Here is a 24,685-nt window from a genome sequence, read left to right on the forward strand (position 1 = left end):
AAATTTATTTCGACAATCAGCGTTTCAGTTCTTTTTAAGCTCTAGAAATCATTGAAAACTCACTGAAAAAAAAAATCAACGACAGCCTCACAAGCTACCTTTCTTGGTTAGGTCAACGGACTAGTGCAGTTTATCCCACAAACTCTATTCCCGCAATCTTTTTTTTTTTACACGGCATACATACTGCAATTCAATGTGTAATAAAATCTCAAGTTCTTTAAATTATATTTGCTCTACGCCCATTATAAAGCCTAGCAGACACCAGAAGTCTGGTAATTAGCGTATGGGTATGTCTAGCTCGTCCTTGCCCTCTGCAGTAGCTGCCTTACGGACGACGTACGTACCAATTAGTGCAGCACTCTGCACTGTTATTGCTCTGCCCTGTTCCTTACGCTCAACCTTTATTCTGCGCGAGCTTTAATTAAGGCCCCATACAAAGACCGAAGATATAAGGCGGAATCTGTGCCATGTGATACTGTGTTTTACTTCTGCAGCAAAATTCAAAACATCCCACTGCTTTCTGCTCGGGCCGTTCTTACTATGGAAATAATAATAAAAAAACAAGCGACAACGCAAGGCCAAAAGTGCAGAGAGGCTGTGCTCACTGCTGACTTTGTTAATGCTAAAAATCTGCGCTCGCTCGGCTACCGAATATTTCACTAATGGAGGGATTAGTGTTAATAAGGTATTGAAATTGCCCGTTGATAAATATTAAAAAAGCGGAGAACCCACTTGCACGATTAATCTGTAATACGCGGTTTGGAAACCTTGGGTATCTAAAGCGAGTTTAGCGGCAAGTCGCAGACCAAACAGACGAAGTAGGAATGTGCTTGATCAAGCTTCCCGCCTTTGATGTTTCTTTTGTACGCTCTCTTATGTTAATTTTTAATGCTGACCATTCCGCGTAGAAGAACAACCAATAAATATTGGCTTTATTGGCACTCATGAATACCATGAATGTATCAGTGCGAGAATCTTGAGAAGAAAACACTGCACAAAGTTGTTTTCTTATGTTCCTATAGCCTACGAGCTTGGCGCCCTTCGGTAAATGGCATAATTCATTAACTATAACTTCCGTGGGTAGCCTTGTCGCAGATTAACTTCATGAGCAGTTAAAAACGGCTTCTGCTCTCTGAAATTTTACAGCGTGGATATTACAACAATTCATGCTGTGGAAAAAAAAAACGTAAACATTTAAACAGCTATGGTTATGTTGGAATACACCTGTACGCCTGCCGTTATTTCCAAGCTTTTACATTTTAGCGTCAGAAGCACTTCTTTCATTCTCCCTCTTTTCTCAAGGTTGGTCTAAATTCAGCGCTTTTTCTTGCTATGCTCAAAGGTTTTCGTACATTTTTAGGCGCCTGTTTAAGGAACTTACTGTCACCTTGTATCATCTGTGTCATTTTCTCACGTTTCTACAAGTTAATCGCTTTGAAGGGCAATAACTGATCTTTTATGCCGGCTTTTTAGAGTTGTCGCAGTGATGAGCTTTTTGCCACTGTAATGCCTGCAATGATACAGCGCTTTTGAAGAGCTCGCCAATGATTTTAAATGCATCGTCATTAGGAGATGTATAGTACTTACAGAACTGCAGTGATCGTCCTGGCATCCATGGGAAATATAACGCGAGGTGAGAAAGTTGGGTATTCTTTTTCTTCTTATAACACTTTACTCTCTGTCTATTTTAAAAATGTCGCATGACGCGATGTTATCTCCGAGATTTTTTAATAATAGTGCGCAAATTAAGATACCTGTATTTTACACCACACGCGTACGTGAGCAGGTGAAGTAGTCGGGTTAACTACACTAGTTTCCATCTCAACTGAGTAAAAAACTTTTGACTACACCGTTGCGATGTTGAGGGGTATATTTTTTATGCGTCATCGACATATTCGCTCTCACCGTGGCTGCTGAATGTCATATTCAAGGAGCACTGATTATGAACCATGTTTCATTTATGTCAGTAAGAAAAAGGGACTATACTCATCTCACAAGTATTTGCAGCTCTCTGAAAGGTAGAGCTGTCTCGTTTATATCAGGACTAACAAGGAGAACAAATAGGGCCTCAAATATTTAAGCAGTGTTGTGACTATTTTTTAAACAATTATTGCATTAATTGAAAATGTAGTTCAGGATGGTGCTTCTAGACTATACAGTGAGAGTATTCTTCATTGGTTATATTAGCAGAGAAAGCCCGCAGGAACACAGCACTCCGGAAGCCTGCTGCGAAGTGGTGCGTGGCCATTCGTAAACATGGCGTCCGCCGAGTCAGCCGAGTAACCTGCGCGTAGCAGCTTGTTACTGGTGCTCACACCTCCTTAGAGATGGAGCCACCAGTCGTGGGTGTAAGCGGCGGGTGGAACACGTTTCGCAGCGCACGCAGTTCTGATTGGTTCAGACAGCCGCAGCCTTTACAGAGCTGCAAACGTCTTTTGATATGGAGCATATATATCCAGAGGCTACATATTTGTTTTGGAAGAAAAAAAAGAGTTCTATCACCATTCATGGCATGCGCCGAAATGCGAAAACGAAATCTCAAAACTATGAAATTGACAAAAATTATATAAAGCGCACTTAGGACAACAGACAAGGGAGACCAAACAACACAAGCGCTTTTTCGCAACCGTTGGTAAATAGAAGTCGCAAGGCTACAGTTTTGCAGCTGTTTTTTTTTTCGGATTAGTTGGTAGGAAATATCAGCGGAAGCTCCGATGCCTTTTCTTAAGCTACTTGACCAGCAGCTGCTGAGCCACCCAGTAGCGCTATTTTAAGGAACGAAACTCGCGCACTATAATATGTTCTTAGTAGCGCTAATCCCATGATTATACAGCTAGAGTAAATTAAGTCAACAAAAATTGTCTCTTCCCGAACCACATAGATACAGCAGGCCCATTGATATAAGTCTAGCTTTGCACTTATTACTTATTTTTGTCCCTACATCGTAGTAGCCCGAGGACCTTCCTAATGCACAAACTTTCATTTTAAGGGTGCTTTTCACCACTGTCGATTCGCTGTACAGTTTCGAAATGCCTGTAGTCGTGGGCTTTGCCCTTCGCAGATTTGCCGAGGCTCTATTGAGTACTGCAGACCCGAAACGAGCGTAACCATGAAAGCAAGCGCATTGTGCGCAGAACACAATAAGACCTTGTTGAGTTCCTTGAATACCATCTTGAAGATCTCGGAGAAAAAGCGACATGAGCTCTTGCGAAATGTTTAGCCCAAGATACCGTGGTTGTTTTTTGTTGTACTTCCTAACCGATTACCTTTCAGGCATAATATGATTAAACTACGAATTTCCCATTAATTGACAGCGTGAATTGAAGAAAATTTCTCTATGCTTTTCTTGGTCCCGTTGACTGTTGGATTTCGTCATATACCGTAAGACAAAATCGCAAGCACTGAAGTATCAGTCTCAAAAGAAATAGGCGTCCTCGTGCAGTACGGGTAGTCCAAGTCTGCTAGGAAATCTTGTTTCAAGTACAGGTTATCTTTGTCAAATTTTGAGGAACAACTAGGGTTTCTGCGTTTCAGGCAGTGACTTTCGATACACAGGCACTAACAAATTCTGAAACGAATGACGTCACGCCATTTACTTTTTTGCTGAACGGCAAACCAGAATACCCTATGTTTCCTCTTCTATGCTTGATCGTGTATTTATGCTTAAATAACGCCATAAATTTTGTATTTTTCTTGTCCTGCCTTTATCAGGCCTTTGCTAATAATGGTACAGGGAGAAGCTAGCAGCTAATCATGATGAAAGACACACTGACAGTGAAAAATTGCGCTGAAAGTAGCTACACTTTTTCTAAAACTAGCAGCGCAGGAAAGGCTCAAACAAAAAGCAAAAGACCTAACGCGGATACACGTCTGCTGTTGAAATTTTTATCGCGCAGTTAGCTTTCACAAACTAATCAACCAGCTCTCCTCCGCGCGTCACTGCAGTCTTCATCAAGATGAGTGCCATAATCACCAGCCCTGCGCTTCTGTTCTCGTAGCCTAACCCGCCGAATCTCTTCCACCTTCTCTCAGGTGTCTAAAATTTGCCACATGTAGCCGTCGTTCTTTTCGTTTCGTAAATATTCGCCGCGCGAAAAAAAAGCTTGCCACTTTAATGGGGGTCGGCAGAGAGCCGGATAAGCCGCCCATTGGTGATGTCACCATCCCTAACACGAAGCAAAGTTGATTTTCTCAAGTACCGGACAACGTTTAGAGCGAACTAACGTGTCGGCGCTTATAGTGTTTGAAAGGCCCCGACACACCCTATTTTTCAACATTGGCCGTGACAACGTCGCATATGTATGGTGACGCTCAGAGACGATAATTACTGGCATCTCTTTTGTGACGAGAACATTTCGCAACGCTTTGTGCGCAGATAGACGTCCTGTCTTTAGACTAGCTGTACAAGCCTTTCAGTTTTATTAAGCAAACAGACACACAAACAAACAAAACAGGCAAGAACTTGCATCTTTCCTAATAGGTAATTCAGTCAGCGCATGTGTTTTGCTAGCAGTAATTTCCAGCAATAACGTTCATTCTGGGTCACTGTAATAATAAAGCTGCTCGTACTTTAATTATATAGTCAGAGATTATTTTTACTTTGCTTTTTTTAGCACATAAATAATACTTAGATTTTTAAATAATAATAAGATTTCATGGGCCCATAGTCATGCTCGCTTGGCAGCACATTAATAGGATAGAAATCCAAACAGCGCAAATGCATGCCAGTCACAACACGAAAAAAAGAAAAACAAACAAACAAAAATAATTACTGCTTGTGGCTACTACATGTTACTAAGGAAAAACCTTTTTACACAGTAAAATGTTGATAGATATTTTTATTTCAAGCAGGATGTCATTCCAAATTTTAGCACCGTAGAACTACAGCAATCGCTGACAATAAAAGTTGCATGTTAAAGGAAGATTAAGGTTTAGATAGCTTGCATTCCTGTTGTTACCGGTAGGCATATTAAAAATAAGGATTGTGAGCGGTTGGTTGTTGGATACAATGTTGTAGACTGTATTTGACACCTTGAAACGAAACACAAGCATGAATTAAAGTATTCTAAGTTTTTGAAAAAGTGGATGGCTTGGCTGGTATCTGTTGGAGAATGGCATAATGCGTAACGTCCATTTTTGAAGGCGTATAATAGAAGCCAAGTATGTTTTTGAAGTAGAAGCCCATGAGTTGCAACAATAAGCAAGATTGCAGTGGATAATGGCATAGTAAATTAATTTCAGACCATATATATCAAGGCGCGTTCTGCTCCTAAGTAGAGAATAATATTATAATGCTAATTTGGAACATGCTTAATGTGTAGTTTCCAGTTCAGGTTATAGTCCAATACAACGCCTAGATATTTTATTATGTCAGCTTCTTCCAACATTCAATTCTTGAAATAAATTTTTACTAAATGCGTGTCAATATGCCAATACGGAGAGCGGAACAGTAATAATTTGTTTTAAAGGTGCTAAGTGCTAAGCTTTTCATCCTTAACCACACTGACAGGTTTATTATTTTTTGTTCATGACGGCGGCTATTTGTTCCAGTGTTTTGCCAGAAAAAAGGAGTGCAGTATCATCAACATACATGATGGTTTTAAACGACTGCGTAATTGAGCGTAACTCATTAACATAAAGGAGAAAATAAAATTAGTCCTAAAACAGAACCCTGAGGTAGTCATGTTAAAACTGTAGGATCTGTTAAAACTGCAAAACTGGTAAATGGCCTGATATAGGCGCTTTATAGACTCCCGAAGATACTTCGGCAATGTTGCACATAACATGATCTAAAACTGTGGCCGATGTAGCCGTGATTCGAGTAGGTTCAGGTATGGGGTTAGTAATACTGTAAGACTGCAGCAGCAGCAACACTCAACAGCACATGCTGTAGAAGTATCGGTGTTAAAGTCTCCTGAAACAAAGGTCTCTTGAAAACTCTCTAAAAAATTTTAAACAGTTGTTCGTGGCGCATATATTCGTTTGTTTGCAAATTATTAGGTATTGTACAGTCATACTGCTTGTCCTATTCATAAAATGTGATTTAAATTTCCTCTCAAGGAAGGAGGGCGGACAAAAAGCTGTAGACGCAGTCTGAATAGGGTTCCGCAACTCTGTAGGTTGGCTACACAGTGATATGCTTGAGCAATGGAGATGCATTAAATATGAATTTATATGCGTCATGGTGGAGTGAAACATCTGCGGTTGTCAGCATAAAACACCTGATGGCATATTGCACTCTGGGCAATGTCAGTTTAAAGCAGAGCTCAGAGCAATTTATTGACCCTTGCAAGCATTTCTGCAAGATTGCACCGTCCTGGAGTTCACGCTTTGTTGAAAGTTCGACAGGGTTTAGTTTGGGCTGTAGTCGATTATAATCGAAGTAGTATCGCCTCTTCATATATCGGTGTATAGGATACGGATCAACCGCCTTTGGACACGCTCGCTCATTGCACACTGTGCAGATGTCAACGAGCTCCTTACGACGCTTCAGAGTTACACTTTGGGAGAGCGAGAGACATGTAGAGCATGAGGAAGCAGCCATTAGATTTAATTATACAATGGAATATGGCGCCTTTGAATGGTGCAAATGTAATTAAAAATACCTTTGCAGATAAAACGAAAAACTGGTACTATCAGGCCGGAATGAAGTTCGAACAACGGGTATGAAGAAGGCACACTATATTATACATTTCTGCTTTCATCCATAGCGCAGAGCTAGCGAGATTTGTGTTTCTGTATAGAGGGGCCAGCGAAGTATATGCAGTTGTGTGCCGTGAATATGGACACTTTGGTTCTCAAGCAAAATTGTCCATAGAGCGAGTCGTCCGTAACAACGAGTCTCGAAGAAAAATGTTCTGAAAAAAAAACGCTATTTTTAGAGTCTGCTTCTGTACATAGTAATGGTCAGTGAAGTTGAAATTGGACATAATTCTGGGAGCTCTAAGCCCATTATCCTGGCCGTCATTACGCCTGAAATAATATGGTGCAGCTTGACGTGTCTATACAGCGATCTGTTCACATGTCATGACTCCACGACTCAGTCTGACAGCTGCTGAATTTGGCTTTCTACATAGCACAAACTACAGAGAGGATTTTCTTCACAGCCATTCATGGAATACGTCAAATGGTAAGGTGCGTCGACTCGCTAACTTTGCACTGTAAAGCATGAAACTAAAGGAGAAAAGGGCCACCAGTCACTCATTTCTACTTTTCCACTACATTCATCTGGTGTACTTACCTCAAAACGTAGAAAACGAAGCATCTAGTTCGGACAGTAGAGATGTCACTCAGGTAACAACAACAACAACAACAACAACAACAACAACAACAACAACAACAACAACAACAACAACAACAACAACAACAACAACAACAACAACAACAACAACAACAACAACAACAACAACAACAACAACAACAACAACAACAACAACAACAACAACAACAACAACAACAACAACAACAACAACAACAACAACAACAACAACAACAACAACAACAACAGTAGAGATTTTGTTCTCATAATCGTCCATATTAACGCGACAAAAATAAATGGGCCCCAATAGGCTGTGTGCATGTTCCTCCTGTCGATTGTCCTGACAGCCATTATCCGTATTAAGGAGGCATAAATATACTAGAAAAGTTTGGTCCCCAGAGGAGGGGGAGGAGGAAACAACTTTGTTAAGTCGCCTGCAGAGCGACACCGGGACTAAATGGCGCCGCGACGCGGGCCCTGACGCCTTCTCAGCGGGTGGTCTCTACTGAACTCTAGCGCGTGTTACTCCCGCGGTCGGTCGCCCTGAGGGGCCATGTTCCGTCGGTTTCGCTCGGCCTTTGTCTTTCAAGAGCCGCCGAGACCTGCTGCACGGTCCAGGTTTGGATTTCGAGGTAAGAGCATTCCGCCGCAGCCGCGAGTCGCGGCGGAATCGTTGTACTGGTCGAAGCCTCGTCGGGGAACTTGGTGAAATCCCTTAGGATGTGCGTCAGGATGGCCCTCTCCCGCTTGCACACGCAGCACTCATCACTCACGTATACCTTCGGGTACAGATGGTTCATTAACACTGAGGTGGGTAAAGAACCAGTTCGTAACTGTCTGAACAGCACCGCCTCCGCTCGGCTCAGCCCCGGGTGCGAGGGTGGGAAAGTCCTTCAAGCCAGGCGGTGAAACTGCGTAAGTTCGTTGAACGTCGTCATGCGGTCCTTGGCACTACACCACGTTGGACGATCGGTTGCAGCGGCGCGGTTGGTTAGCGCTCGCGCCACTGCGTGTGTCGTCTCGTGGTCGTTATCGTGCTTCTCCGACCCATCGTTTCCCGCGTGCGCCGGGAACCACTTGATTTTAACACACCTATTCTCTCGTTGCAGGTCAGCCGAGCACAAAACGCGCAGAGCCTCACCACACACTTTGCCCTTGGCATAATTCCGCACTGCACTTCGCGAATCACGCAACACCGTTTGGCCCCCGGGGTCGGCAGTGGCCAAGGCAATGGCCACCTCCTCCGCCTGACAGGCCTTTCGGACCCTTAAGCTCGCCGTTGCCCACGTGGCGCCTGACGCCGCATCGATTACGGTAGCTACGAACGCCGCGCGGTCTCCCTGGTATTCTGCCGAATCCACGAACCTGGCGTGCTCGTCCTTGGCATGAAAGTCGATGAGGAACTTGGCCCTCGCCGCTCTTCTCTCCTTATTAAACTCCGGGTTCATGTTTCTCGGGATGCGGTCCACCGAATCAGGCGCCCGGTCCCGTCCGGGACAGGAACGTCGCTACTCGCCCTTTTCGCCCTGGGCTTGAAGCCCAAGTATTGAAGTATGCGCCTGTCGGGCTCGGTCATAGAGAGCCGCTCCAGCTGGGCGGTCTGTTGCGCTTCTGCAAGTTCCTCAAGGGTATTGTGGACCCCCAGGCTCGGGAGCTTGTTGGTGTTCGTACACTCGAATAGTCCGAGCGCTGCCTTGTAAGCTCGGCGTATCAGGGCGTTGATCTTATTCTTTTCACACTGCATCCAGTCGTGGAAGGCTGCAAGATTGGTGACGTGGCTAACCACGAAGGAGTGCACAAGCCGAATCAAGCTTTCCTCCTTCATCCCAGCCTTGCGGTTGGCGACCCTTTACTCTTTTACTGGTCCTCTCAGAAAAAAATACAAAAAACATAAATGAAAGAGACAGGCAGCCCGGACCAGCAACGCTTTACCCGGCTTAAAGTCAATAAAAAAAAGAAGCTAAACGCTAAAAAAAAACCTAATTTAAAGAGAAAATCAGGAAAAAAGAAACAACAAAAAAATAAAACCCCAAAGGCACAGAACAGACAGAAGCACAGATAATGTCACAGAGAATGTCCGCACAGATGAAGTCACAGGCGCAGTTGGTCCAGACACCACAGACAGTCAGAAGCACAGATAAAGTCTGATGAGACGTATTGCGTTGGTAATCTTGGCTGTAAGGCGGGAAATGGTCTCGCCGTTGCCCCGTCACTTGTCGATAATCATGCCGAGCACCCGGATTTTGTCGACCTCCGGGATCACTTGGTTGTTCCTCGTCACGGTCTTGATGGCCTCATAGTATCTCGGTTTGCTCTTGTTACGTCTGACGTACTTTCGTGGTAACACCAGCAATTCTGACTTGCCTGGAGAGCAGAGCCAACCGGATCCATTTAGCTGGTCTTCGATGGCATCGGCTGCCTCTTGCAGGTCCCTAGAAAATTTTCCATAATTCGGGTCGTTCCTGTTAACGGGGATCGTATTAACGATCGGGGCACGACCATATTCATAAACCGGTTGCCAGCGAATGTCTCGCTGCACAGTGGAAATTAAAAATACGGCATATTTGTGTTCGCGTTTCAAATCGGTGCGATAGTACATGTCTGGTAACTCGTGCCACTGCACCTTGACGCATGACAAAGAGTAGCTTTCTATGCTAAAAAAACAAAATTGCGTTAATACCAAGAACAGCGCAATGTTACTGCAACAGATCAACATGAGAACAAAAACGCAACAGTGAAAACGTGAATCAAAATACAGTGGTTAAAAGTTTGAGTTTCCAATACTACAGCAGAACATTAATTCTACAGTCTTAATGGCGGGCCGGTTCATTTTTTTTTCATTGCCACGTCCAATAAAACCGCACTGTATAAGACAAATATTGTTTGTTATAATTGACGCCAGGCGTCAGGATACTCCACACTTCCTTATGCCTCGTTTCAGCTTAAAGAATATGACCTTAACATTAAGATAACATGCCAAGACCCCGCTTGAAAGCGGGGTCTTCAGTCCAGTTCTATTTTCTAGTCTTATTTTATACAATAGAGGACTATTCCCGCTCTCTCTCCCTCTCTCTCTCTCTCTCTTGCAACTAGTATATCTACCTGATGGGCCCATTTGCAGCGCCACAGTAGTGCAAAACAGAATGATCAGCCTTTTTGTCTGCCATGAGATTCCCTATTTGCGATTATGTCCTACTAACCAAAAACACTTTTGCAATGGACTGCAAACCTCTCCTACCTAAAAACCAAATTATATTTCTTTATGAATTCATTAAAATCAGGCAACACTGTACACATTAATAATCATAAATTAGGCAACATTGAAAATATAAGTGCTTTTAAAGGTAATTTTTGCATATTGCAGTGCAATGTAAAAAAAAAGAACCAAAACAAAAAGAGGGTTACCGTTTCTCACACATTTTTAAATTTGTTTAAAATCTGGCCACCTAGCAATTTTAAAGTCTGGCCACAAGCAAACGCAGCAATTTGTTGCAGCTTATAAATTTTAAAACATCTGGAATTTAAAAGTGTCATATGCTTAAAATAATTTGTGTCTTCGGCTGATGCCACTTACGGATTTTTTGCGCACTCGTGCAGTCGCCTACGTTAGCCGCCACCCTCAGTGGCGCCATCTAAAGAGGGAAGATTTTTGCGGGCTCGCTTTATTCAAATCATTTATGGTGTCTTCGACTGGTCGCTCCCGCGATCCGGTTAGTATCTGGCAGAGTGAGAGCCGCTCTCGCTCCGAGCGCATAGCGAGACTAGTCAAGCCGAATGGTCAGCGAGTTTTTAGAGCGGAAGCGCAGGAGGCAGAAGGGGGACGTGATGTGCTTGGGTATCGGGACCGAGGTCTTCACCGCATGACGATGAACTCTTCAGACGACGGAGGGAAGCCTTCAGGAGGGTTGGTAAACTTGAAGGTTTATTTACATATTTACAACAGAAGCAGGGAGACCAAAAGTCAGAGATGAAGTGCTGTGGAACCAGCCAAATTGCGGCTTAAATACAGTGGATATTCCCTAGGCACCTAGCTAGGGAAACCGGTGGCTGATCAAGCGTCCAATGGGCAGACACGCTCTTCATAGTCTCCGCCCTAACCTCGTGACCGCTCCGCCCTCACAAACACGTGCACAAGCGATAAGGAATCCTGGCGCCTTGAGGTCCTAGAATGCTGTTTCCGACGGGTTGACCAGGTGCATAAGGTCGTTGGCTTTGCAGGCGGTGATCCCCTCCGTGGAAAGATGCGTCCTGACGGTCCCAGTGAATTCCAGAGGGTAAGAAGAATCAGCCGTGTCCGCCCCCGCTTTGTCTGGCCGCGCAGGTGCAAGCGAGCGAGGCGGGTCCGGCGCCTTTGTTCGGGTCTTTCTGTCGGTCCACGTGAGGGCGCAGTTCGGGAGAAATGCCGCATTCCATACTCCGGACGAAGGGATGAGAGGCCTTTCGTCACAGCTCACCGTCGCCAGGAGCCGTTCCTAATCCTCTTCTCAGGACGACAGCACCTTTGGTCAAACATAAGGTCTCCTCGATTTGGCTGCACTTTCTGCACCAGTTCCGTTACTGCGGCACTCTCGCACTCGATTTGACAGTGCAGCTAGTGCCACCTGCACTTCGGCACTCGATTTGGCCTCGTGCTGCACGAGTTCTTCTGCACTCCTGCACTAGCCTCCCGGCGAGTTCTCTTCTCGTGCAAGTAGTGCAAGGAGCTCGGCGCGCTCCGTAGCAGACGGCTCCGCGGCCATGCTACGGTGGCTATGCTTGTTTTAGTGAGCGGCGTTGAGACCATGGTTGAGAGGGCCGCCTACCCGTGAGAGACGCGGCATCTGCGCCGGGCCCGCACCAAACAGCTGAAATGATAGTGCGCGTGCGTGTGTGTATGCGCGCGTGTCTGTGTACGCGCGTAAGCGACTGGCTGTCATGGCGCACGTAGTACGTACTGCGTATGTGTTCTCGTCTTTCTGTCCAGCCTCGCACGTAGCTTACACCATTTCTCTTTTGTGTGCAATTATTATAGACGCAGCACGATGGAGCGCTTCCATAAAGAGGCAGATTGTGAGATGTTTTATAATACGTGGGCGATCGCAACGTTTGTGACTCGCTGCGACGTCGGTACCTCCGCTTACGACAGCGACTGGGCTTGAGGTCACCGCGTCAGCCCACACCTTCGCCTGCCAGTTAGCCTCTGACAGTCACGTCGCCGTCACCGTCCGCCGAAAGTGAACGCGATTGAGTTGAGTTCAAATATAGATCAGGTAACTCTTGGCGGACAACCGCAGTCACTCTTCGATAGAACGGAAGCAGCCTGAATCACGCGTATCGACTGTAAAAGATCGTCTCGAGCGGTACTCTGAATAACCTCTCGAATTCATTGTTGCCTCTTCAAGGTACCTGTTGAATCAGTAACGGTCGACCGCGGCCTGCGCCACTTTGCACAACGCAACGGAAAGAACAGTGTCAAATTCTTCACCACCTTTGGAATTAACAAATTTTATATTCGCTCCACGAGATGTGCCACTTCGAGCAAATACACAGCGTTCAATGCAGCTAGCACAATCTCGCGCATATGTGAAAACACGTGACAAACACCAACACGTACATGGCCGCAGCAGACGAAAGTTTCTGCACTTCTGCACTCGATTTCGCCGCTGCACCGACAGCACTAGTGTCGGGCTACACTCGCGCCGCAAGAACTGGCACTACACTGACACGGCACTTTTGTGAACTAGTGCCGAAAGTGCAGCCAAATCGAGGAGACCTATAGTTCGATGGCGCCTGCCGGGCTCGTCTGTTCCCGCTGTCGGGGCCTCCGATCACAACAGACGTAACTTCCGGAACCACTACGCGGCGCCGCTGCTGATGTCAACAGTAGCCGCACGTAAGGTCCCTTTATTACCTTTAGACACACGTGGCCGCATACAGTTTGCATCGCGGTCGCCGCTTAGCCTGCATCGATCGCTACCCCGGCTTTCCGTCCCACGGGACGCTCATTTTTCGAACATCGCCTTGTGGATAGCACTGTCGCCCTCGTCTGAGCTGCTGCTGGAATCGCTGTTGTCATGCGACAGCAACACAGACCGCGTTCCTAGCGTAGTTATCCGGCGTCTCTTGGACATTTTGCCTCACACAGCGCGGCACCCGCAAAACACAACACAGCAAGGACGCTACTACTGCGTAAAAAGCCTACACTTGCTTCTGCCTACGCGCCGGGGACGCCGAGGCCTCGCACCGCTTTCGCGAAATAGCGGAAGTGGCTCTGTCACGTGGACTCGTCTCGGAGCCGCTCCGACTTTTTTCTCGGAGCGCCTCAGAGCGCTCTGAGCTGGAGGCGAGCGCTCAGAAAGAACCAGCCGAATGTAGTCAGAGCGGCCGGTTTCGACCAGCCGAATGTGCGGTCGCCTCTCAGAGCGATCTAAAGCGACCAGTCGAAGACACCATTAGAGGTGCTTGTCGCCATCGCCAAAGCTACACCGGAAACTACTGGAGTCCTGAACTAAAGACGCCGCTTGTAAGCGGGATATTTAGTCCAGCCTTGTTTTATACAATAGAAGTTTTTTTCCCGCTCTCTCTCTCTCCCGCAACTAGCATATCTACCTGATGAGGCAACGCTGTACACATTACAAATCATAAGCTAGGCAACATTGAAAATATAAGTTCTTTTAAAGGTAATTTTTGCATATTGCAGTGCAGTGTAAAAAAAGGAGCAAAACAAAAATAGTCTTACCGTTTCTCACACATTTTTAAATTTGTTTAAAATCTTGCCACCTAGTAATTTAAAGTCTGGCCACAAGCAAAAGCAGCAATTTGTTGCAGCTTGTAAATTTTAAACAGTCTGGAATTTAAAAGTGTCCTATGATTAAAATGTGTCTTCGGCTGACGCCACTTACGGATTTCTTGCGTACTCGTGCAGTGGCGTACCTTGGTCGCCACATAGTGACGCTACGTAAACAGGAAAGATTTTTGCTGGCTCGCTTTATTCAAATCATTTGATTCGTGAAACGTTAGTGGCAGCACCTTGCATATGGCCTCTGCGACTAGTCAGTTTTGAAGCGGAATTTAGAGGTGCTAGTCGCCATCGCCAAAGCGTCACCGGAAGCTACTGGAGTCCTGAACTAAAGACCCCGCTTACAGACCACACCAGTCTTATTTCATACAATAGAATATTATTCCCGCTCTGTATCTCTCTCGCAACTAGTATATCTAGCTGATGGGCCCGCTTGCAGCGCCACTGTGGTGCAAAAAAGAATGATCAGGCTTTTTTTTTCTGCGAAGAGATTCGCTATTTGCTATAACGTCCTCCTAAACAAAATACACTTTTGCAATGGACTTCAAACCTCTCCCACCTAAAAACCAAATTATATTTTTATAATGAAGTCATTAAATCCAGGCAACGCTGTACACACTACAAATCATAAGTTAGGCAACATTGAAAATATAAGTGTTTTTAAAGGTAATTTTTGCATATTGCAGTGCAATGTAAAAAAAAGAAGCAGAACAAAAATAGTCACCGTTTCTCACACATTTTTAAATTTGTTTAAAATCTTGCCGCCTGGCAATTTGAAAGTCTGGCCACAAGCAAAAGCAGCAATTTGTTGCAGCTTGTAAATTTTAAACAGTCTGGAATTTAAAAGTGTCCTATGCTTAAAATGTGTCTTCGGCTGACGCCACTTACGGATTTCTAGCGTACTCGTGCAGTCGCGTACGTTGGTCGCCACCCTTAGTGACGCTACGTAAACAGGAAAGATTTTTGCTGGCTCGATTTATTCAAATCATTTGATTCGTAAGAAATCCGCTAGAGGCAGCACCTTACAAATGGCATTGTTACTAGTAAGTTTTGAAGCGGAATTTAGAGGTGCTAGTCGCCATCACCAAAGCGTCACCGGAAGCTACTGGAGTCCTGAACTAAATAGCCTGCTTACAGAGAACTCCAGTCCTATTTTATGCAATAGAAAATTATTCCCGCTCTGTCTCTCTCTCGCAACTAGTATATCTAGCTGATGGGCCCGCTTGCAGCGCCACTGTGGTACAAAAAAGAATGATCGGGCTTTTTTTCTGCGAAGAGATTCGCCATTTCCGATAAAGTCCTCGTAAGCTAAAAACACTTTTGCAATGGACATTAAAAATCTCCCACCTAAAAACCAAATTATATTTTGATTTATGAAGTCATTAAAACCAGGCAACGTTGTACACATTAGTAATCATAAGTTAGGCAGCATTGAAAATATAAGTGCTTTTAATGGTAATTTTTGCATATTGCAGTGCAATGTAAAAAAAGAAGAAAAACAAAAATAATCTTACCGTTTCTCATACATTTTTAAATTTGTTTAGAATCTTGCCACCAGGCAATTTTAAAGTCTGGCCACAAGCAAAAGCAGCAATTTGTTGCAGCTTATAAATTTTAAAACCTCTGGAATTTAAAGTGTCCGATGCTTAAATTAATTTGTGTTTTCGGCTGATGCCACTTACGGATTTTTTGCGCACTCGTGCAGTCGCCTGCGTTAGCCACCACCCTCAGTGGCGCCACCTAAGGAGGGAAGATTTTTGCTGGCTCGCTTTATTCAAATCATTTGATTCGTAAGAAATCCGCTAGAGGCAGCACCTTACAAATGGCATTGTTACTAGTAAGTTTTGAAGCGGAATTTAGAGGTGCTAGTCGCCATCACCAAAGCGTCACCGGAAGCTACTGGAGTCCTGAACTAAATACCCTGCTTACAGAGAACTCAAGTCCTATTTTATGCAATAGAAAATTATTCCCGCTCTGTCTCTCTCTCGCAACTAGTATATCTAGCTGAGTGGCCCGCTTGCAGCGCCACTGTGGTACAAAAAAGAATGATCGGGCTTTTTTTCTGCGAAGAGATTCGCCATTTCCGATAAAGTCCTCGTAAGCTAAAAACACTTTTGCAATGGACATTAAAAATCTCCCACCTAAAAACCAAATTATATTTTGATTTATGAAGTCATTAAAACCAGGCAACGTTGTACACATTAGTAATCATAAGTTAGGCAGCATTGAAAATATAAGTGCTTTTAATGGTAATTTTTGCATATTGCAGTGCAATGTAAAAAAAGAAGAAAAACAAAAATAATCTTACCGTTTCTCATACATTTTTAAATTTGTTTAGAATCTTGCCACCAGGCAATTTTAAAGTCTGGCCACAAGCAAAAGCAGCAATTTGTTGCAGCTTATAAATTTTAAAACCTCTGGAATTTAAAGTGTCCGATGCTTAAATTAATTTGTGTTTTCGGCTGATGCCACTTACGGATTTTTTGCGCACTCGTGCAGTCGCCTGCGTTAGCCACCACCCTCAGTGGCGCCACCTAAGGAGGGAAGACTTTTGCTGGCTCGCTTTATTCAAATCATTTGATTCGTAAGAAATCCGCTAGAGGCAGCACCTTACAAATGGCATTGTTACTAGTAAGTTTTGAAGCGGAATTTAGAGGTGCTAGTCGCCATCACCAAAGCGTCACCGGAAGCTACTGGAGTCCTGAACTAAATACCCCGCTTACAGACAACTCCAGTCCTATTTTATGCAATATAAAATTATTCCCGCTCTGTCTCTCTCTCGCAACCAGTATATCTAGCTGATGGGCCCGCTTGCAGCGCCACTGTGGTACAAAAAAGAATGATCGGGCTTTTTTTCTGCGAAGAGATTCGCCATTTCCGATAAAGTCCTCGTAAACTAAAAACACTTTTGCAATGGACATTAAAAATCTCCCACCTAAAAACCAAATTATATTTTGATTTATGAAGTCATTAAAACCAGGCAACGTTGTACACATTAGTAATCATAAGTTAGGCAACATTGAAAATATAAGTGCTTTTAATGGTAATTTTTCCATATTGCAGTGCAATGTAAAAAAAAAAGAAAAACAAAAATAGTCTTACCGTTTTTCATACATTTTTAAATTTGTTTAGAATCTTGCCACCAGGCAATTTTAAAGTCTGGCCACAAGCAAAAGCAGCAATTTGTTGCAGCTTATAAATTTTAAAACCTCTGGAATTTAAAGTGTCCGATGCTTAAATTAATTTGTGTTTTCGGCTGATGCCACTTACGGATTTTTTGCGCACTCGTGCAGTCGCCTGCGTTAGCCACCACCCTCAGTGGCGCCACCTAAGGAGGGAAGATTTTTGCTGGCTCGCTTTATTCAAATCATTTGATTCGTAAGAAATCCGCTAGAGGCAGCACCTTACAAATGGCATTGTTATTAGTAAGTTTTGAAGCGGAATTTAGAGGTGCTAGTCGCCATCACCAAAGCGTCACCGGAAGCTACTGGAGTCCTGAACTAAATACCCCGCTTACAGACAACTCCAGTCCTATTTTATGCAATAGAAAATTATTCCCGCTCTGTCTCTCTTTCGCAACTAGTATATGTAGCTGATGGGCCCGCTTGCAGCGCCACTGTGGTACAAAAAAGAATGATCCGGCTTTTTTTCTGCGAAGAGATTCGCCATTTCCGATAAAGTCCTCGTAAACTAAAAACATTTTTGCAATGGACATTAAAAATCTCCCACCTAAAAACCAAATTATATTTTGATTTATGAAGTCATTAAAACCAGGCAACGTTGTACACATTAGTAATCATAAGTTAGGCAACATTGAAAATATAAGTGCTTTTAATGGTAATTTTTGCATATTGCAGTGCAATGTAAAAAAAGAAGAAAAACAAAAATAGTCTTACCGTTTCTCATACATTTTTAAATTTGTTTAAAATCTTGCCACCAGGCAATTTTAAAGTCTGGCCACAAGCAAAAGCAGCAATTTGTTGCAGCTTATAAATTTTAAAACCTCTGGAATTTAAAGTGTCCGATGCTTAAATTAATTTGTGTTTTCGGCTGATGCCACGTACGGATTTTTTGCGCACTCGTGCAGTCGCCTGCGTTAGCCACCACCCTCAGTGGCGCCACCTAAGGAGGGAAGATTTTTGCTGGCTCGCTTTATTCAAATCATTTGATTCGTAAGAAATCCGCTAGAGGCAGCACCTTACAAATGGCATTGTTACTAGTAAGTTTTGAAGCGGAATTTAGAGGTGCTAGTCGCCATCACCAAAGCGTCACCGGAAGCTACTGGAGTCCTGAACTAAATACCCCGCTTACAGACAACTCCAGTCCTATTTTATGCAATATAAAATTATTCCCGCTCTGTCTCTCTCTCGCAACCAGTATATCTAGCTGATGGGCCCGCTTGCAGCGCCACTGTGGTACAAAAAAGAATGATCGGGCTTTTTTTCTGCGAAGAGATTCGCCATTTCCGATAAAGTCCTCGTAAGCTAAAAACACTTTTGCAATGGACATTAAAAATCTCCCACCTAAAAACCAAATTATATTTTGATTTATGAAGTCATTAAAACCAGGCAACGTTGTACACATTAGTAATCATAAGTTAGGCAACATTGAAAATATAAGTGCTTTTAATGGTAATTTTTGCATATTGCAGTGCAATGTAAAAAAAGAAGAAAAACAAAAATAATCTTACCGTTTCTCATACATTTTTAAATTTGTTTAGAATCTTGCCACCAGGCAATTTTAAAGTCTGGCCACAAGCAAAAGCAGCAATTTGTTGCAGCTTATAAATTTTAAAACCTCTGGAATTTAAAGTGTCCGATGCTTAAATTAATTTGTGTTTTCGGCTGATGCCACTTACGGATTTTTTGCGCACTCGTGCAGTCGCCTGCGTTAGCCACCACCCTCAGTGGCGCCACCTAAGGAGGGAAGATTTTTGCTGGCTCGCTTTATTCAAATCATTTGATTCGTAAGAAATCCGCTAGAGGCAGCACCTTACAAATGGCATTGTTACTAGTAAGTTTTGAAGCGGAATTTAGAGGTGCTAGTCGCCATCACCAAAGCGTCACCGGAAGCTACTGGAGTCCTGAACTAAATACCCCGCTTACAGACAACTCCAGTCCTATTTTATGCAATATAAAATTATTCCCGCTCTGTCTCTCTCTCGCAACCAGTATATCTAGCTGATGGGCCCGCTTGCAGCGCCACTGTGGTACAAAAAAGAATGATCGGGCTTTTTTTCTGCGAAGAGATTCGCCATTTCCGATAAAGTCCTCGTAAACTAAAAACACTTTTGCAATGGACATTAAAAATCTCCCACCTAAAAACCAAATTATATTTTGATTTATGAAGTCATTAAAACCAGGCAACGTTGTACACATAGTAATCATAAGTTAGGCAACATTGAAAATATAAGTGCTTTTAATGGTAATTTTTCCATATTGCAGTGCAATGTAAAAAAAAAGAAAAACAAAATTAGTCTTACCGTTTTTCATACATTTTTAAATTTGTTTAGAATCTTGCCACCAGGCAATTTTAAAGTCTGGCCACAAGCAAAAGCAGCAATTTGTTGCAGCTTATAAATTTTAAAACCTCTGGAATTTGAAGTGTCCGATGCTTAAATTAATTTGTGTTTTCGGCTGATGCCACTTACGGATTTTTTGCGCACTCGTGCAGTCGCCTGCGTTAGCCACCACCCTCAGTGGCGCCACCTAAGGAGGGAAGATTTTTGCTGGCTCGCTTTATTCAAATCATTTGATTCGTAAGAAATCCGCTAGAGGCAGCACCTTACAAATGGCATTGTTATTAGTAAGTTTTGAAGCGGAATTTAGAGGTGCTAGTCGCCATCACCAAAGCGTCACCGGAAGGTACTGGAGTCCTGAACTAAATACCCCGCTTACAGACAACTCCAGTCCTATTTTATGCAATAGAAAATTATTCCCGCTCTTTCTCTCTTTCGCAACTAGTATATCTAGCTGATGGGCCCGCTTGCAGCGCCACTGTGGTACAAAAAAGAATGATCCGGCTTTTTTTCTGCGAAGAGATTCGCCATTTCCGATAAAGTCCTCGTAAACTAAAAACATTTTTGCAATGGACATTAAAAATCTCCCACCTAAAAACCAAATTATATTTTAATTTATGAAGTCATTAAAACCAGGCAACGTTGTACACATTAGTAATCATAAGTTAGGCAACATTGAAAATATAAGTGCTTTTAATGGTAATTTTTGCATATTGCAGTGCAATGTAAAAAAAGAAGAAAAACAAAAATAGTCTTACCGTTTCTCATACATTTTTAAATTTGTTTAAAATCTTGCCACCAGGCAATTTTAAAGTCTGGCCACAAGCAAAAGCAGCAATTTGTTGCAGCTTATAAATTTTAAAACCTCTGGAATTTAAAGTGTCCGATGCTTAAATTGATTTGTGTTTTCGGCTGATGCCACTTACGGATTTTTTGCGCACTCGTGCAGTCGCCTGCGTTAGCCACCACCCTCAGTGGCGCCACCTAAGGAGGAAAGATTTTTGCTGGCTCGCTTTATTCAAATCATTTGATTCGTAAGAAATCCGCTATAGGCAGCACCTTACAAATGGCATTGTTACTAGTAAGTTTTGAAGCGGAATTTAGAGGTGCTAGTCGCCATCACCAAAGCGTCACCGGAAGCTACTGGAGTCCTGAACTAAATACCCCGCTTACAGACAACTCGAGTCCTATTTTATGCAATAGAAAATTATTCCCGCTCTGTCTCTCTCTCGCAACTAGTATATCTAGCTGATGGGCCCGCTTGCAGCGCCACTGTGGTACAAAAAAGAATGATCGGGCTTTTTTTCTGCGAAGAGATTCGCTATTTGCTATAACGTCCACCTAAACAAAATAAACTTTTGCAATGGACTTCAAACCTCTCCCACCTAAAAACCAAATTATATTTTGATTTATGAAGTCATTAAAACCAGGCAACGTTGTACACATTAGTAATCATAAGTTAGGCAACATTGAAAATATAAGTGCTTTTAATGGTAATTTTTCCATATTGCAGTGCAATGTAAAAAAAGAAGGAAAACAAAAATAGTCTTACCGATTTTCATACATTTTTAAATTTGTTTAGAATCTTGCCACCTGGCAATTTTAAAGTCTGGCCACAAGCAAAAGCAGCAATTTGTTGCAGCTTATAAATGTTAAAACCTCTGGAATTTAAAGTGTCCGATGCTTAAATTAATTTGTGTTTTCGGCTGATGCCACTTACGGATTTTTTGCGCACTCGTGCAGTCGCCTGCGTTAGCCACCACCCTCAGTGGCGCCACCTAAGGAGGAAAGATTTTTGCTGGCTCGCTTTATTCAAATCATTTGATTCGTAAGAAATCCGCTATAGGCAGCACCTTACAAATGGCATTGTTACTAGTAAGTTTTGAAGCGGAATTTAGAGGTGCTAGTCGCCATCACCAAAGCGTCACCGGAAGCTACTGGAGTCCTGAACTAAATACCCCGCTTACAGACAACTCCAGTCCTATTTTATGCAATAGAAAATTATTCCCGCTCTGTCTCTCTCTCGCAACTAGTATATCTAGCTGATGGGCCCGCTTGCAGCGCCACTGTGGTACAAAAAAGAATGATCGGGATTTTTTTCTGCGAAGAGATTCGCCATTTCCGATAAAGTCCTCGTAAACTAAAAACACTTTTGCAATGGACATTAAAAATCTCCCACCTAAAAACCAAATTATATTTTGATTTATGAAGTCATTAAAACCAGGCAACGTTGTACACATTAGTAATCATAAGTTAGGCAACATTGAAAATATAAGTGCTTTTATTGGTAATTTTTGCATATTGCAGTGCAATGTAAAAAAAGAAGAAAAACAAAAATAGTCTTACCGTTTCTCATACATTTTTAAATTTGTTTAGAATCTTGCCACCAGGCAATTTTAAAGTCTGGCCACAAGCAAAAGCAGTAATTTGTTGCAGCTTATAAATTTTAAAACCTCTGGAATTTAAAGTGTCCGATGCTTAAATTAATTTGTGTTTTCGGCTGATGCCACCTACGGATTTTTTGCGCACTCGTGCAGTCGCCTGCGTTAGCCACCACCCTCAGGGGGGCGCTGCGAGCGCGAGCGACAACGGACGAACTCCACGTGAGCTCCGCTGATTTCGTGTTTTTACCCTAGACAGTGAGACCCTACAATACTTCCGTTGATATCACCGGTTTCCTGAAGACGAGCGGAATCCAGGGACACCGACCAGAAGTACGTACAACAAGTTTTGACCATTTTAGGTCAACTTTTCCCCGTGACCAAGCCAGATACCTCGCTAGGCCTACTGCGCCGCGCCGAAGAATACGGAGCTCTGCGTCGCAGTGGCGTTCGCTACCTGCGTCGCAGCAGCGTTCGCCAGCTGGGCTGCGCCGTGGACCGTGCCCGCGCGCCGTAGGTCGCCATGAGGGTCACCGTAGAAGGCATCCCAATTTCTCGAGAAGAATTAGCAGCCAGTGATTGGTTGACTAAAGTTAACAAGCTCCGGGAAGCGCGAACAACATCAGGGCCTGCCGTGCCAGCTTTCCCTGGAGACAAAGCGGGACCGAACCAAGCGTCCCAAATCGACAATGGGCTACGTGCGAAGACGGAAGCTGAACTCACGCCTCGGCAACGAGGACGCTTACTAGCCAAAAAATCTGTAGCATCGAACCAGCCTCGCTTACCCAGCAACGCTCTCAAGCTAATTGTGCGCCCATCGGGCGGACTGCTACTCTCCAAGATTACAACCTACCAACTACTGGAAGCAATTTGCACTGCTGCTCGCTTCCCCAGGGACGCTGTTCGTCACGAAGACCTAATACAAGCTAACCTGACCCAGAATACTTTCGCGTACTGCACCCCAGTCGTCGAAAGAGCTGAACGGATGATGCAACTCAAAGAGATCACCGTTGACAACAAGGCGTATGAGATATCCGTCTACTGCGCTCCAGATGATAGCTCGAGCCGTGGTGTGATTCGCGGCGTCGACCTCCGACTGGATCGAAATACAATCCAAGCAGAGTTACAAGACAACCGTAACCCACCCATTCTGGACTTTCGGCGGCTCGGGAACACCACCGCAGTACTCATCACATTCGCTCAGCGCCAAGTGCCTACCTGGGTCTACTTTTGCAATAGTCGCCACAGATGCAACTTATTCAAGAAGAAGTACGAGGTGTGCTATCGCTGTGGCGAGCTCGGTCATCGAGCCGATGTTTGTGCAAGCCCAACTACTAAGTGTAGAGGTTGCGGACTATCCAATCCTACCACCGACCACACGTGCAAACCAATCTGCCGCCTGTGCGGTAAAGAACATTTCACGGGCGATACTCGCTGCAGGGAAATCTTCAGGATTCCTTACGAAGTCAAGCGCAGGAAGTGGGAGAAAATTCGAAATGCTGAGGCAGAGAAACTCAAGACCCAAGAGACCGCCAAGCGGATCACACTCCAGCGCACCAGCCGATGGGACCGGCAACGCTCCGATAGCCAGCAGCGGCAGCTCCGAGACCGCTCGAGCTCTTTTCCACCGCTCAAGTCTCCCGCTCCACGGATGGGTTCTCAGGGGACCTCCCGGACCAATCCCGGGCCACCTGCAGTCGTCCAGCAGACAGGGGACTCTCCTCATCCTTTGCAGCAGCCACCTGGGCCACTACCATCTCTACCCGATCTACGAGAACGTCAAGAACCGGTGAGTACGCAGGAAGGGACTCCCACTACTATAGACACACACAAAGCGATTATGGAACTGACAGCAGTCATCCAACAACTTATACTCAGAGTAGAGGCTCTCGAAAAGCCAATGGCCACACTCCCTTCGTCTCCCCCGCATCCGCAGGGATCATATGAATCAGTACCTATGGATATCGCTCCTCCCAACCGATCCGCACAAAAACGCAAAGCAACGTCCGACACCGACTCACCCGCGGAGGGTTGGCAGGCGCGTTTTTCCAAAGTTGAGGAAAGCTGCATCCTCAGTCAAACTCGCATCAAAGCTTTAGAAGCACACATCGAACGCTCACTCCACACAATCGGCTCACAAGTCACGCAACAATTTGACATGCTGAACAAAGCTATAGAAGCACAGGGCAAACTCCTCGCTGCCGTGGTACCCGCGGCCCCTGCGCCGACACCCGTTCAAACCCCACAACTATCCCCGCCTAATCATGGCGAGCAGCTCGGGTAACACCACCATCTGGCAGTGGAACTGTCGTGGGTTCGCGCGTAAGCGTCCGGTCCTCCAGCAGTTCCTCGCCGTGAGTGATCGCCCCGAACTAATAGCTCTCCAGGAATGCGACAAGAACACGAAACTTGCCGGTTACAGTACATACCTATCGGAACGAGTAAAACCTCGAATAGCTACTCTCGTCAAACGTAACATCACTGTCCTCCAACACAATTTAGATCCAACTTTCCCCGAATACGTTTTCTTAGAAATATTACCCCGACCCTCGCGTAAACGTTGCACTAGTCTGTTTATAATTAATGTCTACAGCCCTCCCCGAGCTCATAAGGATATTTCCGGTCCACTTTTCCTCAAAGCCCAGCAGCTGGCGCAGGGGCAACCCCTCCTCATTCTCGGTGACTTTAATGCGCATCACCGCGCTTGGGGCTACCACTATGACTCCGCTAAAGGTCGACGCCTTTGGAAT

At 44.4% G+C, this 24,685-nt stretch overlaps 1 protein-coding gene across 1 annotated transcript in view; it reads left to right on the forward strand.

Annotated features, from left to right (window-relative positions):
* LOC144113401 (uncharacterized) overlaps positions 1-24,685 on the forward strand; it is a 199,513-nt gene that overhangs the window by 9,866 nt on the left and 164,962 nt on the right. The window lies entirely within an intron of this gene.

The sequence above is a fragment of the Amblyomma americanum genome, chromosome 1 (assembly GCF_052857255.1).
Source record: "Amblyomma americanum isolate KBUSLIRL-KWMA chromosome 1, ASM5285725v1, whole genome shotgun sequence".
Taxonomy (NCBI): Eukaryota; Metazoa; Arthropoda; class Arachnida; order Ixodida; family Ixodidae; genus Amblyomma; species Amblyomma americanum.